Genomic DNA, 7,102 nt, shown 5'->3' with positions numbered 1-7,102 from the left:
ACACATTTATACACAACAAGAAGTTTTTAGAGACATTCTTTGAGCATTATTTCTTATTGCCAAATAAAATAAATTTGTTATGACAGGTGAACCAACAAGAACATCAAAATAGTATGTTACTTTTAATTTAGCATGAGTGCTCATAAAAAATACCCTCCAGGATGTAAACATAAAACAACACAACTTTTGACATAACTCAAATGGAACAAACGCAGAAATAAAAACATTTTTATGAAAGATTACTAATGTGCCCTGATTATGTCTAATTTTGCATGCACCTGATTTTTCTTCTCACTAAATCAAGCTTACATCTTGTGAAATACGAAATGAACTACTACTGTATTAGTGCATGAAAACATTTATTACAACCAAATTTAATAACAGACAAATTTACAAGCTTAAGCTTAGTTTTTCTGCCCCAAATTGATTCTATCCCAAAACAAACAAGTCGCGTAAATACAATATTTAGTCAAGTAGCTGTCGAACTCACAGAATGAAACTGAACGCAATGCCATTTTTCAGCAAGACCGTATACTCGTAGCATCGTCAGTCCACCGCTCATGGCAAAGGCAGTGAAATTGACAAGAAGAGCGGGGTAGTAGTTGCGCTAAGAAGGATAGCACGCTTTTCTGTACCTCTCTTTGTTTTAACTTTCTGAGCGTGTTTTTAATCCAAACATATCATATCTATATGTTTTTGGAATCAGGAACCGACAAGGAATAAGATGAAAGTGTTTTTAAATTGATTTGGACAATTTAATTTTAATAATAATTTTTATATATTTAATTTTCAGAGCTTGTTTTTAATCCGAATATAACATATTTATATGTTTTTGGAATCAGCAAATGATGGAGAATAAGATAAACGTAAATTTGGATCGTTTTATAAATTTTTATTTTTTTTTACAATTTTCCGATTTTTAATGACCAAAGTCATTAATTAATTTTTAAGCCACCAAGCTGAAATGCAATACCGAACCCCGGGCTTCGTCGAAGATTACTTGACCAAAATTTGAACCAATTTGGTTGAAAAATGAGGGCGTGACAGTGCCGCCTCAACTTTCACGAAAAGCCGGATATGACGTCATCAAAGACATTTATCAAAAAAATGAAAAAAACGTTCGGGGATTTCATACCCAGGAACTCTCATGTCAAATTTCATAAAGATCGGTCCAGTAGTTTAGTCTGAATCGCTCTACACACACACACACACACACACACACACACACGCACGCACATACACCACGACCCTCGTTTCGATTCCCCCTCGATGTTAAAATATTTAGTCAAAACTTGACTAAATATAAAAACAACAAAAAAGACAAAGTGTGAACACATTTGTTAATAAATTCACATCAAACTGTTCCCACAGTCTCACATAAATAAACCCACATAAAACACCAGAGTACATTAACAGTAAGAAAATCTGAAAATCCTGTAACTAGGCAACAACAGCAGACATCTGGAAGGAGTCTTCTTCAGATTTACATCAGCAACTGTCCCGCAACCAATCGGATTGCATTCAGACAGACACATCATAGGACCTATAGGTGAGCTGTTCATGCCAGTTGATATACATGTAATAACATAGATTTTCAGATTTGTTTGAGAAAAGAATCTACAAGTGTGAATCCACAGCTGAGGGGATAACCTTTGAATACACCGACAGCTATTGTAAATTTTGCCAGTGAAGAAAGCCCACCTAGCTACGGATAAGAACAAAGCAGAATTCCTGAGAGGTAGAACAGAAGCCAACAACAGTCGTAAGCTTCTTTTTGCACAACTGAACGTTGAAGTGTTCAAGCTGTTTTGTAGATGACTTCATGGCGCGGTGCTGTCTGGGTGGGATGTTGTTCCACAAGGAGACGGCAAACTACTGTCATCCTGAGGCTGATACCATTGCTGGATCCTTCTCCTGATATGCCGGGGGTGCATCTGATAGTGATGGTGCACCTGTTGGACAATCAATAATGTATCAGTTATTGTTTTACTGTATTAACCTTTCAATGCGTCTGACACTGACTTATGTATCAGTTATTATTTCACTGTATCAATCAATCAATGCATCTGACAGTGATGGTGAACCTGTTGGACAATCAAGGAGTCGATCAATAAAATGATGTATCCGTTATTTCACTGTATGAACCTATCAATGTATCTGACAGTGATGGTGAACCTGTTGGACAATCAATTAGTCAATCAATAAAATGATGTATCAGTTATTGTTTCACTGTATCTATCAATCAATGCATCTGACAGTAACAGTGCACAATCAATGAATCAATCAATAAAATGATCAGTCAGTTAATTAACTGCCAGTCTGGATGATCTACATATATTCCTTGAATTAGGATTCAGTGTTAAAAATAAAACACATAAGAAACATGCATCAACATTGGCATTAAGACTGTAAAATTCACTCTCAAATTCCATGTGGGTCGTACACAACCAGTACATCAACCTTCTCAAAATTAGTCTGGCTGATTGAAATAGTGGAACCCCCTTCAAAGACCTAAAAGAAAGAAAACAAAGTCTTAAAAAGGACTGAGCCTAAAAGTGGAGGTAAATCGACAGAGGTTATGAACATAGAGTAAGAAAAAAGCAAGGTCTTAAAAAAAGAGGAGAAGTCTTAAATTGGGGGGGGGGGGGCGGGGGGGCGGGGGGGTCTTAACACTTTCTACCCAACCTATGTTGACCAAGTTTTTTTTAGCCGAGACCAGCTGTGCTGCAGCAGGTCACAGAATTGTAGTAACAGTGTATCAACACGCTGGAATGCAGGCGTTAGATCAACGTTACAGGACCCGACTGAAGCTAACTGTCTGAGCGGATATATCCGTACCTTGTCATATAAAGCCATATGATATCCGTACCTGGGAGACAATGAGTTAAAAGGAGAGTTCCACTACATAAAGAGGCTGAGGCTTCAACACAACTTACTGCCAGCAGAAAGCTGTTTGTTCTGCTTGCCGCGCTTTAGGATACACTGCCCTCCATCAGACTCCTTCTCCTCCTTCTCATCACCTGACCGGACAAGGCCTGCAATTTTGCGGCCCACGTACCGGCAGGCTGAAACAGTGAAAGCAAACGCAATAAGACTGATGGTCATGTGTGTGAGAGAGAGACAATGACAATTCTTTATTTAATTAACGAGGGCAATAGAATAAGCAGTGTTGTGCTTTTTTACATCTGGCCCTCACCACAGAGAGAGAGAGAGAGAGAGAAAGAGAGAGAGAGAGAGAGAGGAGAGAGAGAGAGAGAGAGAGAGAGAGAGAGAGAGAAAGAAAGAAAGAAAGAGAGAGAGAGAAAGAAAGACAGAAAGAAAGAAAGAGAGAGAGAGAGAGAGAGCGCATATATATATATCTATATACGGCTTGTGTGTGTCTGTCTGTCTGCCTGTCGGTCACTTCGCGATGCACGCCCAAAGTTCTCGATGGATCTGCTTCAAATTTGGTGGGCATATTCAGGTAGACCAAAAGCACAATCTGGTCGATGAAAATTTTCAACACGTGCTCTCAGCGCGCAGCGCTGAACCGATTTTGGTTTTTCTGTACATCCATTCCCAGTAACTCTTCCTTATCTTCTCCAGTGTTTTGCGCGTTTATCTCTCTTCCTTCGTGTGGCGTCTATCGCGAAGCTGGGTACCCGGCCAAGCCGGGTATTCGGCTCTACTTCTTCCCGGCGAAGCCGGCTACCTGGCGAAGCGGGTATTCATCTAGTATTTTATTCATCTTCGCCGGGAAGAAGTAGAGCTTTGCCGGGTACCCGGCTTTGCCGGGTGTACACCGGCTTCGCTGGCGCACGAAGGAAGGGAGATAAACGCGCAAAACACTGGAGAAGATAAGCAAGAGTTACTGGGAATGGATGTACAGTAAAAACCAAAATCGGTTCAGCGCTGCACGCTGAGAGCACGTGTTGAAAATTTTCATCCACCAGATTGTGTCCAGGGTCTACCTGAATATGCCCACCAAATTTGAAGCAGATCCAACGAGAACTTTGGCCGTGCATGGGGAACACACAGAAAGACAGACAGACAGACAGAGAGACACACACAAGCCGTATATAGATATAGAAGATATATATATATATAAGACAAGAGGCGAAGCCATCAAGGCTCACGTAAGAAATCGACAAACGGTAACACAAACTCAATCACTCCGTCACACACACACACACACACACACACACACACACACACACACACACACACACACACACACACACACACACACACACACACACACACACACAGAAAGAGCATAGGTGAAACTGTGCAAGAAAGCGAGACACTAGATCTAGATCTGTCTGTCTGCATGTAGCCTACTTACAAGGACACGACTGCCAACTAGTCTCGGCGCGCTCAAAATAATAATGACCGAGACTGTCAGTACTTCCTTCGCGTGACGTCTAACCCTCTTACGTCATAATGTGACGTCGATGTAATGTGACGTCTTCAAATGTTAGAGTTTCTACCACAGACATACACACGCACAGACGCACGCACGCACGCACGCACGCACAGACAGACAAAGTTACGATCGCATAGGCTACACTTACGTGAGCCAAAAAAAGAAGCCGTGATGTAATCAACACTAACAGTTCTCGGCTAACTGACATTAACTCTCAAAATAACTCTGTGGGGTTTGTATGGGTTGTGAAAGAGTGAATACTCTTGCTTTTACTTTCAGTGAGGCAAGCTTTCTTCACATGCTCCTTGTCCACGTGTATGTATCAGACACACCCCTCAAGTCAAATTTAAGGGGCTTACTGTCCGTCAGTAAAGTGCCTATGTTGCACATGAGTTGGTTTATACGATTTGTTTGTTTGTTTGCTTAACGCCCATCCGACCACGAAGTGCCATATCAGGGCGGTGCTGCTTTGACATATAACGTGCGCCACACACAAGACAGAAGTCGCAGCACAGGCTTCATGTCTCACCCAGTCACATTATTCTGACACCGGACCAACCAGTCCTAGCACTAACCCCATAATGCCAGACGCCAGGCGGAGCAGCCACTAGATTGCCAATTTTAAAGTCTTAGGTATGACCCGGCCGGGGTTCGAACCCACGACCTCCCGATCACGGGGCGGACGCCTTAACACAAGGCCAACCGTGCCGGTTCACACACCCCTCACTAGTTGTTTTAGTGATAATGTATATAAATCATCTAGGACTGTTTTCAGCATTGTTGATAACATGTTCTGTTTGATTAAGGGTATTCAGCTGGTATTTCCTTGTTTTTTACTACCTATTTTATTCATGTTTTTTATTACTTAGTTAGTGGAAGAATCTTTTGTAATGTATGTTTGATGGTGTATGCTTTTAATTAAGCGTTGTTGACTATGAATGTAGATGTAAATGCTTGTATAACTGTGTTTTAATTTTAAATGTGTCAAGCGCAAAGAGCATAATTGTAAAGTTATGATGTTGCGCTATATAAATGCTCATTTATTATTATTATTATTATAGTAACTGGGCTATATATGTCACGTGGGGAAGTTTGACTCACTAAAAGCTAAAGTATTCACTGTTTTACAACCAATACAGACCGGACAGAGCTATTTCCGCACATTGTCTATTGCCCACCAGACGATGCGATGTGAAGAAACCTTCAATTTATCTAGAACAGATGTATTATATAAACTTGGCCAAAAAATTATTGCAACAACTTGCGCACGCTAACAAAAGCGGTAAAACGCAATCCATTTTAGTTCAACTTTATATGCTGGAAAAGGTAATTATGTCCACCGTTTATATCATTTGTCCGATCGGTGGTAATTTGTATAGGCATCCCGTTACAGCCTGTCAAACAATGTGACCCCTAAAATCGACCTAACAAAAACCATAGGCCCGTGTTTTAAAATCTGCTAAAAATCAGAATGTACACTAACCAAATACTTCTGACTACCGTTAGAAACGCCATTCAATTTCCAGTTCAAAGCATTTCGTTTGATGCACCTTACATCTCTAGTCTTTGTGTAGCCTTTTGACAAAGGCGGTTGGGGTCAACCGTTTCAGAGGCCAAAAAAGGCACGTTTTGCAGCCATTTGAGCGGGTCCTCCACTCAAAGAGCCAATCTGCTCAAGTTCTCAATGAATTGCTTCAGAAATTTCAGAAGTTATGACTAATAGGCTGACCAAAATCTGTTTTGATTTTGGTGAACGTGTATACTAAGCGTGTCTTATAAAGCAACGCTTCCAAAAGACCTAAACAAATATTCGTATTAATTCAGGGTTTAAGGAAAACAAGAAGAGCAAACGCTCGATCGAGTCACTTTCGCAGTTCTGAATATTATATGAGGCATCAGATGGACAGGAAGAAATTGCTATTCACAACACAATGAGTCACGTTCACATAAAATTTGAGCCCGGTCACTTTTATAGTTTCCGAGAAAAGCCCAACGTTAAGTTGTGTGTTGCCGAACAGAAAAGGCTAGTTATCTCCCTTGTTTTTCTGATAACGTTCGTAAAAGGCTACAGATGTAAATACTTTGATGTAAAGAATAATCCTACAAAGTTTCAATCACATCCGATGAACTTTGTCAAAGATATAAAATGTCTAATTTTTCCTTTGACGCTGACCTGTGACCTTGAAAAAGGTCAAAGGTCAACGAAACCATCGTTAAAGTGTAGAGGTCATTGGAGGTCACGACTAAACAAAATATGAGCCCGATCGCTTTGATAGTTTCCGAGAAAAGTCCAACGTTAAGGTGGTGTCTACGGACGGCCGGCCGGCCGGACGGCTGGCCGGACAGACTAACACTGACCGATTACATAGAGTCACTTTTTCTCAAGTGACTCAAAAAATCGTGACATTGCATGCTAAGAAAAAAATGGTAGGGGCAACTGGTGCCAAAGTTTCAGGCAGATCTTAGAGCTGGTTTAAATTTGCTGGAGATGGTAAAAATTATCGATCACCGTCAATGGTAACGTATACAGTCGCTTTAGAGATTAACAGTCCTAGGCCTGTGCTAACTTGGCTGTGGTTATTTCTGTCGGGAGCCCTGTGCTCGGTGTGATACGCTTTGGTGATTTGATGGTTATAAGAGTCTGTGGCGTGCGCACGGTAGTGCGATGTGTGTGTGTGTATGCGTGTGTGTGTGTGT

The 7,102-nt window shown here is 40.9% G+C and overlaps 1 long non-coding RNA gene across 1 annotated transcript in view; it reads right to left on the bottom strand.

Annotated features, from left to right (window-relative positions):
• Nucleotides 1–35: 35 nt before the first annotated feature.
• The window catches only part of LOC138964624 (uncharacterized), an 11,046-nt gene continuing 3,979 nt past the window's right edge, over nt 36–7,102 (bottom strand). The window contains exons 2-3 of the long non-coding RNA XR_011455159.1: nt 2,937–3,065; nt 36–1,952 (exon numbers count right to left, since the gene is read on the bottom strand). This is a non-coding gene — a long non-coding RNA (uncharacterized lncRNA). The remainder of the gene's footprint in view (nt 1,953–2,936; nt 3,066–7,102) is intronic.

This window comes from Littorina saxatilis, linkage group LG4, assembly GCF_037325665.1.
Source record: "Littorina saxatilis isolate snail1 linkage group LG4, US_GU_Lsax_2.0, whole genome shotgun sequence".
Lineage (NCBI taxonomy): Eukaryota > Metazoa > Mollusca > Gastropoda > Littorinimorpha > Littorinidae > Littorina > Littorina saxatilis.
The sequence above is the reverse complement of the archived record's forward strand: the minus strand, read 5'-3'. Positions and strand labels throughout refer to the sequence as shown.